The 16,799-nt window shown below is 30.1% G+C and overlaps 1 pseudogene; it reads right to left on the bottom strand.

Annotated features, from left to right (window-relative positions):
* Positions 1 to 1,744: 1,744 nt before the first annotated feature.
* Positions 1,745 to 10,623, bottom strand: LOC111371265 (annotated as a pseudogene).
* Positions 10,624 to 16,799: the final 6,176 nt, after the last annotated feature.

The raw sequence follows: 16,799 nt of genomic DNA, 5'->3' as shown, positions 1-16,799 counted from the left end.
TGGGTGGCGGAGAGGTTAAATTGATTTTTGTTCGTAGAACTTATGTTGATTTGGCATCCAACAGCTGAATCATAACGCCACGTATGCAGATTCCGTCCAATTTATGGACCTTGAGGCAATTGATGAGTGGGATTACAAATTGTAAAGTTTAGTGGTGAATGAGATGATTTTTAAATTCACTAATCCTGTAGAAACATTTTGCAAATTTTAGCGACCATTTGGGTTATTATCACAATTATTTCCATGCATAATTCAAGAGACAATTTTAGACAAATGGACTAAATTACGAGTGTCCATACTTGAGTACGTACCAAGACCTTGATTTGGCAAATGGAGACCAAAAAACCAAGTGCAACGATTCAAATCATTTTGTCAATTTTATACGCTTATTATCCTGTGGAGGTTCTCCTAACTAGCGACATTGAGACTTGACAACTCATTAACGTTAAATATATTAACGTTAAATATGAACCATTTTAAAAGTCGTTACTAAAAATCATTTAAAATTGGACTCCTCATAAACATCGAAAATCGGTATTTTAGAAAACTTCATAACTGGTACCTCGAAACACCCAGGTAGACCCTTAGAATTGTTATGTACTATTTGATAATAATTGCTCAATCTTAAATATTATAAAATTAGGAGAATAAGTCGTAAATCATGAGTTTGATTATCTATGGAATCGTAGAACACTCAATTCTCAAAGTATAGAAGTCTTCAATTTACACTATGATAAAAAATAATGTCACCCTTGAAACCTATCAAGCCGAGGTGGTAAAAATTTCACGAAGCTGATAAGAGATGACAGACCTTGAAATAATAGTATGACTTATGAGGGGAATAGAACATATGATTTTAGTAATTATTAGGTTAGTTGAAAGGAAGGTTGTTTGGCATTTAAAGTGTTGGTCCTACATTAATTAATTTCTTTATAAATCTGTCCTTGGACGTTTGAAAGTTTGCTAGTAGGATAAAGCAGTGAGAGGTAGAAAAACTTTACAAAATTTGTACAGAAGCTGATGTGGAAGCGTGTGATTGGGCATTCTGTTCCGATCTTTCAATGATGCTGTGCCATGTATTTTCTGTGAAAATTTTCTGTTGTAACATGATTGTTGCTAGGGAGATGATAATGCCACATCAACGTTAGCTTGATGTCATTTAACACAAACTCATTTTTGTCCTTGACAGCTGCTAGCTGTTCTAATGTTGAAGATATCAAATATTTTGTTTTTAGACAGCAATTGGATCAATGTTGCATTCTCACTTTTCAGTCTTTTCTTTAGCATAATAATCAATTAATCTAGTTCTACCCATAATAATAGACTTCGGGAGGGCAATAGTGGGGCCACATTAGCCCTACTCTTCTGAAAATTGTCAAGAGTTGGAATTGAAATTAAAGTATTTTCATTTATCATTCTATTTACTATTTATTTAATTTTTATTTTCTATATATTCAATTGGAATTCAAATTTTAAAATATAAGATAAATAAAATAATAGTCGAGATGGATTAGAGATTTGTACATGTTCTCCGTCCCCATCCTGGTTCTCCAAGGAAATCCTCACTTTAGACGCAATGCACGACTAAATTGATATCCCTATATAAAATTCTCATAAATTTCTCTAGCAACACGCGTAGACATGGCATATTAATTGTAAAGAAATATATCTTTAATCAAATAAATCAAAAATAAAAAAAATAAAAATTTGATGAGGCTTATCGTAAAAGTGCAACTCAACCATATTTAATCGATTCGAGAACTTGATCTTAAAGATTAAAAAGTACAATAAGGCTACTCAGCCAGGTCTAAAAATAGGGTGAAAAACAGGCATTTAAATTTGTTGAGTTGGCACTTAAAATACAATAAAAAAACAATATTAAACAAAAAGGGCAAAAGCAAGCTAAAACCAAACGGAGATACAAAACCAGCTCTGCAAGGAAAAAGTCAATTCGGCCGCTTCTCTCTCTAGAACCCCCATTTCCAAACCCTCCCTCCAGCTGCTGCGGACAATCAGTTGTAATATTAAGCAAGATTTTAGTGCTAGTGGGGCATTCTTACTTGGTTTGCTGCACTTATTGCTAATGCTGGGTATCTTCTGGTTTAGAAAAAACTATTGTTAAGGTTGGTTTTATTTTATTTCTCTGAACGAAGTGCATCAACTGGATAAGCAAATCAGGATTAATTTTCGAAAATAAATTGTACTAAATCACAACTTAAGCACAACATACACTACCTAATTACAGCAAACAAACGAAGGCATCATATGAACGAACAAAGCCTCGGTGGAAGCCAAAACTGATGAAGTGTAACTCGATCATTTTACCAATTCAAGACAATACACAAATTGCGAATACCTAATGAATAAATAATCACAAGTAATTTACATGATGAATTATACAAAATCACAACTAAAACACTACCTAAGCACAGCATACCCAACAATAACCAAGCCTCTCGATACCCAATTCAGTTTGGTTACTCATTGTCAACACTCGAGATAATTTTCAATCATTTGGCAAAAGAATAGCCTATGCAAATGACGCTTTCCCATTGTTAGGAGCTCCTGTAATGTTGAGGATGGTCGTAACCATGTTGTAGATCTGCACATTCTCGAAAGATGGGACATTTCTCCCCCGAGAAAATTCAGGTCCATGAGCAATAAAAATGGTCCTCATGGAGAAAATTGCATTGTCATATCCATGTGATCCTCCACATTCTTGCCTTTTAGATGTCTTCTGTTCTACCTTAAGCCTATAATTGGTGGAATTCAATCACTATTTGAATAATGCATTCTACTACGAAGCTCCTCCTTCTGAAAAACTCTCAAACTCTCATTTATGTACTCTTTCTAACTTCAAACCCTTATTTATCTCAGCCACGATATCCTTCGGTTGAGAATCGGATGGTGGACAAATCGCAAGCACTAGACTGTATGATTGCACCCACTCCTTCGGAATCTCAATCCATTGAGCCAAATCATCCAGGAAGATTAGCTTTTTATCTCACGTACCTACCATCCTGAGAAGATGTTGACTGAGTCACTTGGTCAGATTGTTTGACGACGACCCAAGATTGTGGAAGGAAGAACAGGGAAAAAAGGGTCTATTTTTGGGCTTTCAAATGTGGGAGATACACGAGTAGTGGTATACTCGTCGACAAAGGGTGCTTCGGTCGGTGAAGGCGCAACGACAGGAAGGAGAGTTTGGAAATGCGGCCGAATTGATTTTTTTTTTCCTTGTAGCAGCCGATTTTGTATATCTATTTGGTTTTAGCCTGCTTTCGCCCTTTTTGTTTGATATTGTTTTTTTATTGTATTTGAAGTGCCACCTCAGCAAATTGAAATGCTTGTTTTCCACCCTGTTTTTAGACCTGGCTGAGTAGCCTCATTGAAAAAATTATTAGTTCTATATCTCGCATACCTTCTTCGTACTTTGTGTCATTATACTCCTTGTTCAGCATCATAAACCTTATGAGCTCTTTGTAATCTTCTATATTGTCCTCAAAGTACATCAATGAATGTCCTAAACCAATATTGAAAACATTGCATCCCACATCAATCTCGCAATATAGAAGAGAAAATTGATCTAATAAGCATTGTTGCTAAACTTATGCTAGATAACGTCATTTCAAAAAAATTAATTTAATTTTTGGTACTCAACATTAGTTTATTCATAAATCACTTGATGTATCACGTCAGTGTTACTTAGCACAAGATAACATGAATACTTGGTAAATCATCTAACACTATATGCGTATATCATCAAATGCATCGTTCATGCATCAAAAATCCCTACCTTGCTTGAATTGGAAGACAACAAACCTTCTTGCTTCACCATGTAATTTACAAATTCCATATTGCTCACGTATTTCATTCAGAATGTGATCTTCAATTAAATCATGACTAAATTAGAAATCGTGCCAAGATATCATTACTTGACAAAAATTGCCACATTCATCAACTGTACCTCACCCACCCTACCTCATTCCCAAGGTGGACCATTGGTGCCATTGCATCCCCATGTTGGTGCTTCAAGTGCCGTTGGCAGTCTATGCTACTTTGGGCACAATAGGCAGCATACATTAGCGCCATGGCACATCCATGTTGCTACACTTGGATACTGTAGGTGTCAACTTTGCTGCCATAAGGTGTCGTATCACTCAAAGAAGACAACACATCATTTCAACTGTTACAAAGAACCATGTAAAGCCCCAAAACTTATGTCCCGACAGTTACTTAAATAATTCCTTTAGCTATTATAAAAGTTCATTAACACATTGCAATACAAAAAATTTCAAGAACTTTGTGGAATAAAATATGCTACTTTATTGTCTCATAATATGTCAAATAAATTCAATCCACTAATGAAATCAATTTTGAAAACAAAATTCCAATTTGCAAAATAATTTTAAATTAAATACTAAATGTTGACCTCAGCTTTGAAATTCAATGAACTTCATATTCGTTCATGTTAGCTGAGTCATTAGGATGCAATCTTTGAAATTCAATGAATCTTCCATATAACCTGCTAATCCTAGGAAGTTACGGGTTTCTCTAACATTAGTTGGTCGATAAAAACTGGTGATTACTTAGACTTTACCTGGGTGAACTTCTATTCCTTAGGCTGTGATCACGTGGCCCAAAAATCCCACTCCATTGAGCCAAAATTCGTAATTTTTGAATTTGGTAAAGAGCTTCTCCTTCTTCAATATTTAGAGAATAATTCTTAAGTGTTTTGTATGCTAATGCTCACTTTTTGGAACATATTAGTATATCGTCAATGAAGACAATAACAAAGTGATTCAGATAGTTGTGAAAAACTCTATTCATGAAGATTGCTGGTGCACTAGTTAAACCAAATGACATAAGCAAGAACTCATCGTGCCTATGTCGAGTTCTAAATGCTGTCTTAGAAATGTCAGTTGCTTTAATTTTCAATTGATGATAGCCTGACCGTAAATCAATTTTCGAGAAGACCTTGACACATTGTAGCTAGTCAAATAAATCTTCAATTCTAGGGAGGTGATACTTATTTTTAATTGTAATAATGCTTAGCTCTCAAGTGATACTTATTTTTAATTGTAATACGGCTCTTAGCTCTCGATAATCGATGCACATTCTCATTGTTTCTTCTTTCTTCTTTATGAACAATATTAGGGCTCTCCATGGTAAGTTACTGGGTCTAATAAAACCCTTGTCTAGCAACTCCTACAATTGTACTTCCAATTCCTGAAGTTCTACCGATGCCATACAATAAGAAGCCTTAGCACCCAGTACGAGGTTAATAGTAAACTCAACCTCTTGGTCTAGAGGCATTCCTAAAAAATTTTCTAGAAACACATCTAAGAAATCTTTGTCTACTCGAACTTCGTTTATAGTTAGCTCATTTTGATTAATGCTGGTTAAAGATATTAAGACCCTTGAACTGATTTCTCTTTCAACAATTTTTCAGCCTGTACTACTGGTATAAGTCGAGATAGGAGCTTCATCCTTAAAAAAATAAACTTCTTCTTCACCAGGTCGTTGAAAAATTACATCCTTCTCAAAACAACGAACAACCAGTCCATTCAAGTATAACGTCAAAATCTTTCATGTTTAGGACCACCAAGTCTTTGTTTATAATATTCCCATCCATTTCTAAGTTTAGGTTTCTCGCTATAAAATTTGCATTAAGCATCTTCTCAAATGTTAGTAAAAAAACGAATATGTTATCAAGGGCTACACATTTTATATTTAACTTTGAAACGAATATCGAATAAACAAACAAAAATATAGCCCCTGAATCAATTAATATAAAAGCAGGCATATCAGAGATTGATATGCTACTTGTCACCACATTGCAGTCTTGCTTGACCACTTCCTAGGTTAAAGCAAAATCTCTAGCCTTGTCCACCTTTTGATCTTCAGCATTTTTAGGTTGTCCCTTAGTGCAAACTTTAACAATATTTCCTGGCTTGCCACATCTTTAATAGACACCTTTTTCTTGCCATTTATTCTTCGCGATGAGATTTTTAACATTTGGGACAGAGTGATCGTTGATTATTGTCAGTAATGTAGGCACCCATTTTTTGTCATTCTCTTCTCGTTGGGACCTTTTCCATTCCTCTTGATATTGCTATACCATTTGCCCTTGTCTAAGAAGCTTGTCTATTATTTACTACTTTCACCAATCTGGTCATCATCAAAGGCATACACTTGAGCCTTCTCCAGAACTCTGATAAGTACCCAATTGGAGTATTGTCGCTACTTTCCTAATATCAGTTCTCAGCACAAGCTCAAAACATCGAGCTTTTCTCTCCTCTATGTCCACCGGACGTGGGACAAATCTGGATAACTCCTTGAACTTTTATTAATAATCAGTGAGTGTCTTGTTTTCTTGTTACAGCACAGAAACTATGCTTCTTTCTAGTCTCTTAAAGTAGCTGTAAAGTACTTTTGAAGCACTATCTCTTCGAATTGTTTCCAAGTAAGATTACTCTATTACTCCTTAGTGGGGGATCTAGTAGTCATCTCCCACCAATGACCTACTCATTTCTCCATCATAAATACCGCACAATTCTTGTGCTTTAGTGCATTCCATAAACATGAAAATACGCTCAAGATGGCGAAGCCATTCTTTAGCAGCTAGTGGATCAATGTTATTTTCAAACACGAGCGGGTACATCTTGTGAAACTATTTTATAATCGGAGATGATCCAGGCCTATTTCACGATTGTTGCAACTCTCACATAGTAGCTAGTAATTCTCATGCTAAGTTAGTTGCCATCTAAACCTTAAATTGAAATCCCAAAAATAGCTAATCAAGAGGGGGTGAATTGAATTTTAAAACTTTTTCGAAGATTAATCCAAATTTAAGCAAGTTAAGAATAAATGAGTCAATCAAACAAAAATATACAAGTACGAAAGCAATAAGTAAAAGGAAAGAAAGTATGCAAATGATGTAATTGTGGAGATTCAATCCCAATCAATGATCTACATTTTTCGTTATCAAGTTTTCAGCCATAAGCAAGATTTTTTACTAAATCTGATTGACTTATGATGTAGTCAAAATCCTTACAATACTTTTGACGACTTACAAATAAAGAGCACCGATCCTTCTATAATATTTCCGAAACCTCAATATGACCCAAAAATTTAAAGAGAAATAATTTCACAATTTGAAACTTCTCTCTTAATAAATGATATAATCCAACTAAGCATAAAGAGAAAAATAAGCTAACACTTCAATAAATAACAATGAATGAAACTCAAGTGTTAGGTGAGAAAAACTTTGATTAGAAGAATGATTTTCAAAGGTTGATTCAATAAAAAGTTTTTTTAAAAGTAAATGAATTGATAAAAATAAACATGATCTACAATATAATTTAGCTCAAAAACTAACCAAAAAACTTATCTGAACATCCGTATTGTGAGCCGTGGTGTGTCAGAATTCAAAAAGGTCAAAAAAATGACCGTTGAATGAATCGAACGTCCATATGGCAAAGTCGGAAGTCCGATTGGGTAGAAACTTCCCTGAATTTTTCTTTCTTGATTGTTTTGAAAAATGTAAGCTTTTGAAGAAAGTTTTTATTTAGTTTTCAAAATGAATGATATTGTAAAAAGTTTAAATATCAAATTGAAATTCTTACCCCTTGAAAAATAATTTTTATGCAAGCGTTTTTATAAAGTAAATTTCTCGTGCATAAAAAATCATTCATTTGAGCTTTTATTGATTCATTACTAAAGATTAAATCATTTTACCTTTACACATGAATGCAAAACATCTAAATCTAATATCTTCGATGTTCGACTGTTGAAATTCTTGTCTTCGAGTTATTTAACGTGAATGCTCGGCTTCCATCTCGATTTTTATCGATAATCTATTGTGATTGTTTTAGTAGTAATCTTTTTATCTCCAATTGATCAACTATACAACAATAGCTATGAAGACTCGAATTCAATTGTTGGAGACAAAAACAATTTGTTTGTTATAATCAAAATATGAAATCAACCATAGGTCAATATAAATATAAGGATCGTATATTAGAGGCCATTCATGTAAGTTCAACTAACCAAATATAGCTAATAACAATAAATTACTTTAGTATAAATAGTGTTGTTTCTATTTAATATATTTTTACTGTTTCCAATAAAATTTGGCTAAATAGGTTTTGCATCGCTTTTGCAATATTGTTTTTCATCTTATTGATTTCAATTACGAGCAATTGAAAAGGCTTCCAAGTGAGGAGGGGAGCACAAGTGGACCACTTAAATCCCAAACCCACCTTAAACAGTTTAGGTCCTTTTAACAGTCTTTCATTCTTGTGAATACGCAAATCAAGGAAACTCAAACAAGGAATTTCCAATAATTTTCTCTCTCTCTCTCTCTCTCCCTCTCTCCTTTTATTTTTATTTTTTACTTTGTAGCTGCCATGTCAGTTATCAATTCTATAACTATACTAATCACACTTTTTCATGTTCAAATTGTTAAACATGAACAATGAATACATATAAAAGAGTCAGTGCAGAGTCATGAGCATCACCAATTTGCTAATTAGAAGACACTTTTCTGGAAAATCAATATTAAATTGGATATAGCAAATAATATATAAAATTTAAGAAGCATATTCCTAAGACAAATAATCAAATCTTAAATAAGTAAAAGATCATATTTTACAATATAGTTAGAAACAATTTGACAGAAAACTAAATCATTAATTCAACTCGTAAAGGCAGTTAACAAACATAAATGCATGATACCATAAATTATATTTATTATTATAGAAAGAGAGAAAAGGAGAAGACAGAATGAAAGTCAATAATTTTTTGTTTTTTATTAAGAAAAAAAGCACTATATGTAGTTAAGAATCAGAAATACAACGCTAATAATTTCTAGGATTGCTAAGGTAAAATTGTCATTCACTAATAAACTTACCATTTACAAAACCCCGCTTAATGAACATTACAATATATCTGCTTCATTGAAACCTTGTTTGATAAAAATTTATTGGGACAAAAAAATCAAACGAATAAAAAAGAATACAGTTATTTTGGAATGTTAAAAATAAATGATGCATCAATTTGTTAGGACTCCACTAAAGGAACATAAAAATGAAGAATTTTATTGGATCTATGAATGGAAAAAATAAGTATGGTAATAAATTTTTTTTGAAAAATTTAATTGAAACGAACTTTGTATGATTTTAAACTAAAAATTTAGTGCATAGAGAGAGAGTGAGAGAGGATAAATACTGGGAGGATAATTACTAGGCAGAAGCAAGTGTTTTCCCGTCAGGATCAAAAACTGCTGCGACGATAACAGTGAATGGTAATTGCCTGATAAATGTAGCAATGGCTGTGCTTCTACCTTGGAAGGTTTAGAATAAAAGATCTCAAGAAATTACTTGTATATTTAGCAAGGATGTGAAACATTAAGATATTACAAAATAGTGCAAAAGACATGACAGATACCATGAAAGGAGTTCTTGTCATGCACCTTTCGCTGCTTCATGTTTTGATCGAGAAGATTCAAGATGACATCTTTGAGTGTTTCCTCATAACCTTCTCAAAGATCGCTTTGTACTTGGAGATACCTTCCTCCGAGCTAATAGTTGTAATACATTACTACAAGTGGCATATAGCTAATCTAATAAAATGAGAATACCAGTGAAACATCTTAATCCATACAAAATATAGTAGAGAAGATGATAACATAGAACGAAGAAAACATTTATTGTCACATAAATCAAAAGATAAGTTCAAACTTTGAAAAACTTGTGCATATGAAATCAAAAAGGTTCACCGAACACCCCCTTTTCCTTCCAAAGAAAAAAAAAGTCCATAAGATCTCAAAAACTAAAAAAAAGAACAGCTTACCTAAGAATGTTCGTAATGCTACTGTTTCGTTTTACCATCGATATATTTCACTTTTTCTTGCAATTTGGTTTCGTTGTCAACAATTAGCCAAAAATATCGACCCAAAAACAAAACATTCAAAGACAAGTTAGAATTTCAGAAACTTGCGCATAAGAGTTGAGAAGTCACCAAAAATACTCTGTCTTCTTTGAAATATAAAAAACACATAACATCCTTACACCGAAACGAAAGAAAATCTTACCTAAGAAAACTCATAATAATACTTAATTTTGCGTTTCGTCGATTCAATTCTTTTGCAGATTTCACTTCTTCTTGCAATTTGGTTTCGTTGTCAACACCTAGCCAAAACTACCAACCCAAAAACAGAACATTCAAAGACAAGATAGAACTTTAGAGACTTGTGCATAAGAATCAAGAAGTCACCAAAAATCCTCCATCTTCTTCGAAATATATAAAAAAAATGCATAACATACTAACACCGAAAAAGAAGAAAATCTTACCAAAGAAAGCTGATAATAACACTTAATTTTGCATTTTGTGGTCGAATTTAGGAACTTCTTTGATTGCTAGAGGAAATTCTTTTGCAGATTTCCACACCTTCTTGCAGTTTAGTTCGATGGAGACAAGGATTTGTTGTCCTCTACGAATGATTTTGGATTTTCGATAGAGAGCTTATGGAGTTTTGTCGAGAAAGAGGATTGTCTTTGATTTTTGAGAGAGAAAGAGTTAGGGTTTGCACAAATGGGGGTACTTTTTAGCATGGCGAAGTCAAATGGCCACTTCCTCACTTTAATCCAAAAATTTTGTCAATTTTCACAATAACTTTTTCTAAATTAAAAGATAAAAATAACCTTTAAGTTATTTATATAATTACAATGGTATTGTTTTGTTTTAAAAGACAAATATATCCTTAAATTATAAATAAAAAATTAAATACTTTTCATCTCTTTTAACTATTTTATTTAATTTTTTTTAAAACACTTACTTCAATAAAAAAAAATTAATATTTAATTTAATTACTTCTTAAAATATTCACAAAACTTCAATAAAAAATTAATATTTAATTTAATTTCTTCTTAAAATATTCACAAAAATAAATAAAAATGAAATCGAAAAAAATTCTTCCGGGCAGTCGGGATCCGAATTCTTGAGATCCGTTACGGACCACATAGGTCCGTAACGGACCATGGTCCGGACCCTGATCGGCCGGCCCAGCCCGGACCTTTTTCTTTTTTTTTTAAGAGAGAGAACAAAATTTGAATCTTATAATTTTTTTAAAAAAAATTCTAATTTAATTCGTTTTCCATAATTTATTTTTCCATTTTTTCTTCTTTTAATTTTTTTTGCTCATTCATATATGTATTTTTTTCTTGAATTTATTTTATTTTTCATTAATTTAATTTAACTTATATATTATTTAATTTTTATTTACTCTTTTTAATGTGCGGGGAAATGATTTTATTTATTACATACTAATGCATGTAATTTTATTTGTTAGATTTTATAATATAATAAATGTTGATAATTTCTTATAAATGTTTTTAACGTGTATTATTTTTGCAGAATGGAGTACCACCTAGACAATATCATGAGAGCTCATTTTGGAAAAATTTACGTTGTATCGGTATTTGAAGGACTCGATGAGGAACATATAGTCGTACTCCGTCGATCATTCCTATGGACCTATGGTTCTTCTATCCGTTGAAAGACATGCAATTTTTCACCCAGATTATTAATTCCTTATTATTTTGGTTTCGAAAACCAGTAGATGTTGATCGACCTTTGAATACAACTGTGACTAAATAATTAATTAAATAAACAAAATAATCAATGAAATATTTAAAGAAGAAATTAAATAAAGTACTTATGATCCTGTTTGATTACAATCCTATAAACAAATTAGAAGATCGTGTACTCGATTCAGCCTGTATACTCCAACCAGACTCATGTCTCTATCTGATTACAATCTTGTGAACAAATTTTGTGTGTAATAGTGAGATCACCGTGAGTAACAATTATCTCGAAAATAATGTTTAGATGTAAAAGATTGATAGGGTTTCAGCTTACTGGGAATTAAAACTAGTACATTTTCTAACTATTTTATGAAAGTAAAAAGTAGTATTACTAGTTATGTAACTTTAACATTTCCACACAATCAATACGTTCTGTCTTTCGTTCTTTCCAAACCACAAATAAGTTCATTAATTATTTAGGCATACAAGCAATCATTTTTCTATCCAAACCATAACTCATAAATAAATAATAAGTTTAAAAACAACAAATAAAATAAAGAACAACGAAAACATTAATTTTATTAACAAGTTCATAAAACACGTCCTCACCCGATATCTAAACTAAACTAAAATTATTCCAAAATTATATGAAATGAAAAAAAAAACATATATTTTCAACAATCCAAATCATAAATCAACAAAATACGTCAACAAATCACGTCTAAAGTTTCAGAACCCTCGACATAAACTTTCATTTCCCTAACATTTGACACTTGTCTGCCCTTCTGAATGAATCGCCAGTCGCCTTTGCGTGTTAGTCAGCTAATTTTTACCTGAATTGCCTCTTTCTCTCTTTTCTTTCAGCAAGTCTCAGATTTTCATTCAAGTCATTTTTCCTTTATTCTTTCTTTTATTGGTTGTTTTTAAACTTAATATACACTTATAAGTTGTGGTTTGGATATAAAAATTAGTGCTTGTATACCTAAATGATTAATGAACTTGTTTGTAGTTTGAAAAAAACGAAAGACAGGGCCTGTTAAATTGTTAAAGTTACATAACTAGTACTACTACCTTCTACTTTCATAAAATATTTAGAGAATGAAATTCATTAGTTCCCAATAAGCTGAAACTCCATCAATCTTTTTACATCTAAAAATTATTTTCGAGATAGTTGCTATTCACCGTGGTTTCATTGTTACACACAGAATTTGTTCACAGGATCGTAATCAGATAGAGATAGGAGTCTGGTGGGAGTTCACAGGCTGGATCGAGTACACGATCTTCTAATTTGTTCATAGGATCGTAATCAAACAGGATCATAATTACTTTATTTAATTATATATTTTAAAGACTTACTGAAATAAAAAAATTAATACTTAATTTAATTTTTTGTTTAAATATTTTATTAATTAATTATTTTAATTGGTTATGTATATTGTTTAGGAAAGTCGCAGAAGTTTACAGTTTTGAAGAGTTTGATAAGTTCATAAGCGAAATAGAACATAAATCACACGGGTGCATGGGAATATCTAACAAATATGGAAGTCGAACATTAAGCATGACAACATTTTACAGGATATCGATACAACTGAAGCCAGACATAAATATAAGTTCTTGATTACATTGTGATTGTAGTACTTAACAATTTGTTGCCACCCGAAGTTTGACAGCGTACTCCCGGACATAGACATAAGTTTAGAAAATCATCTATCGAAAAGTTTCCCCGATCGAGTAGGTACTTAAATGAAAATTGACTCGACGGATTTATAATATCTATCTAAACGTATAGTTTTTATTTTCAAAGACCGCACAAATCGAACCTAACGGCTTTTAAATTTTGTAATTAAAGCTTTCATTTCCCTAAATCATAATTATTGAGATAAATCATACGTTATTTATTGAAATGAACTTTTATTTCCCTAAATCATAATTAGTTTAATTTATTCTTTTAAATATTTTATTAATTAAGAAGGATCTAGAGTTACCAATTCGAATAGATGATCTAGCGATGCTTTGGTTCTTCAATGCGGAGTCGCTCAATGTTTTATTTAAGAAGGATCTAGAGTTTCCAATTCTCGCAACGATTGAGAACATTCGTGACAAGTTTCAACAGTGATTTCATGATCGACGTGAGGAATCACAGAGTTGATTATTGTTTAATATTTGTTTACTTTATTTGATTACTTATTTTAATTGTTTATTTAACATTTGTGACTGATCGGGTGCAATAAATCATGGTTATTGCATGTACCATATATAGGTCAACATGAAGATTAAGTACTGAGATGGTGGCATCGTTGAATTGTTTAGAAAAGCTGTAGAAGCTTATAATTTTGAAGAGTTTGATAAGTTTATAGGTGAAAATTGACATAAGTTCGACCCGAAGTTCGACACGTACTCTTGGACATAGACATAAGTCTATAATATTATCGAGCGAAAATTTTCTCCAACCGCGTAGGTACTTATATATGCAATTAAGAGTAATTCGTTATTTATTATACAATTACATAAAAAGTAAAGTATTACAAACGTTTTTAAAAAAATGGTTACATTTTAAATTATCGTAATTGGTTGTGCATATAATTATTTATTTTAAACACTTGCTCAAATAAAAAACTAATATTTAATTTACTTTCTTCGTTAAATACTTCATTAATTAATAATCTTAATTGGATATTTTAATCATTAGCTTATATGATTTCTCGTTTAAATATTATTTCATATTTCATTACCTTATTTAATTATTAATTTAATCATTTACTTAAATAAAAATTAATATTTAATTTAGTTTCTCATTGAAATATATTTTTTAGTTACCCTAATTGGTTATGTACATTATTTATTTAAAATTTAATTACTTTATTTAAATAAAAATTTAATATTTCATTTGATTTCTCATTTAAATATTTTATTATTAATTATCTTAATTGGTTATGTATATTGTTTATTTAATTTAATTACATTATTTAATTATTTAATTAAATTACTTATTCAAATAAAAATAAAAATATTTAATTTTAATCCTCTTCTAAATATATCTTTAATTTTTTATGTATATTGTTTATTTAATATTTAATTGCTTTACGTAATTATTTATTTAATCGCTTGTTTAAATAAAAAATTAGTCTTTTATTTGATTTCTTATTTAGATATTTCATTAATTAATTATCGTAATTGGTTGTGTACATAATTATGTATTTTAAACACTTGCTCAAATAAAAAACTAATATTTAATTTACTTTCTTCGTTAAATATTTCATTAATTAATAATCTTAATTGGATATTTTAATCATTAGCTTATTTGATTTCTCGTTTAAATATTATTTCATATTTCATTACCTTATTTAGTTATTATTTTAATCATTTACTTAAATAAAAATTAATATTTAATTTAATTTCTCGTTGAAATATTTTTTTAGTTACCTTAATTGGTTATGTACATTATTTATTTAAAATTTAATTACTTTATTTAAATAAAAATTTAATATTTCATTTGATTTCTCATTTAAATATTTTATTATTAATTATCTTAATTGGTTATGTATATTGTTTATTTAATTATTTATTTAATTACTTATTCAAATAAAATAAAAATATTTAATTTTAATCCTCTTCTAAATATATCTTTAATTTTTTATGTATATTATTTATTTAATATTTAATTGCTTTATGTAATTATTTATTTAATCGCTTGTTTAAATAAAAAATTAGTCTTTTATTTGATTTCTTATTTAGATATTTCATTAATTAATTATCGTAATTGGTTGTGTACATAATTATGTATTTTAAACACTTGCTCAAATAAAAAACTAATATTTAATTTACTTTCTTCGTTAAATATTTCATTAATTAATAATCTTAATTGGATATTTTAATCATTAGCTTATTTGATTTCTCGTTTAAATATTATTTCATATTTCGTTACCTTATTTAGTTATTATTTTAATCATTTCCATAAATAAAAATTAATATTAAAATTAATTTCTCGTTGAAATATTTTTTTAGTTACCTTAATTGGTTATGTATACTTAATTACTTTATTTAATTATTTATTTAATCACTTCTTTAAATAAAAAAATTATATTTAATTTATTTTCTTATTTAAATAAAAAAGTATATTTAATTAATTAATTATTTACTTTATTTAGTCACAGTTGTATTCAAAGGTTTATCGACATGGTCTAGCTTTCGAAGCTAAAGTTATAAGGTATCAATTATCTAGCTGAAAAATTGCATGTCCTTCAACGGATAGAAGAACTATATGAATGATCGACGAAGTATGGCTATATGTTCCTTATCGAGTCCCTCCAATACCGATATAATGTAACTTTTTCCAAAATAAGCTCTCATGATATTGTTTAGGTGGTACTCCATTCTGAAAAAATAATACACGTTAAAAACATTTATAGAGAAATTATCAACATTTATCATATTTTAAAATTTAACAAATCAAATTACATGCATTAGTACGTAAGAAATAAAATCATTTCTTCGCACATTAAAAAGAGTAAATAAAAATTAAATAATACATAAATTGAATTAAATTATTGAAAAATAAATTAAATTCAAGAAAAAAATACTTACATGAATGAGCAAAAAAATTAAAAGAAAAAAATGAAAATGAAAAATAAATTATGGAAAATGAATTAAATTATAATTTTTTAAAAAAATTATAAGTTTCAAAATTTTGTTCATTTAAAAAAAAAAACTGGTGAGGGACGGGCCGGCTCGGCCCACCGGACCCGGACCGTCCGGACCAGATGGTCCCGTTACGAACTATACAATGGTCCAGATTTGGACGCTTCAGACCCGGTGCGACGAGAACTCACCGGTCGTTGAAAAACTCCATTTTTGGCGAGTTTCAATCCTTTTTTTCATTTTTCTGCGTCATTTTAATCTCAAATTCGATATTTTCTTCAATTTTAACTATAATTAAACTTCAAAATTTGTTTTTAACTCATAACATATTCAATAAACAAATTTTCAAATTTCAAACATTAACAGCAACAAAAAATATTTCAATGAAGAATAAGAATAAAGCTAAACCCATTGAGAAATGGTGATCTCCGACGATGGTCCGATCTGGGTTGTTCGGCGTCAGTAATGAGATTTTGCTTTTTCATTTTTTCTCTTCTTTTCCTTTTTTTCCCTTTATTTGAGGGTATTTTCGACCATTTGGATTGTGTTTGAATTTTCAGCATTTGTTTTTTT

The sequence above is a fragment of the Olea europaea genome, chromosome 22 (assembly GCF_002742605.1).
Source record: "Olea europaea var. sylvestris chromosome 22, O_europaea_v1, whole genome shotgun sequence".
In the NCBI taxonomy this organism is placed as follows: Eukaryota; Viridiplantae; Streptophyta; class Magnoliopsida; order Lamiales; family Oleaceae; genus Olea; species Olea europaea.
This window is presented reverse-complemented; position numbering and strand designations above follow the sequence as displayed.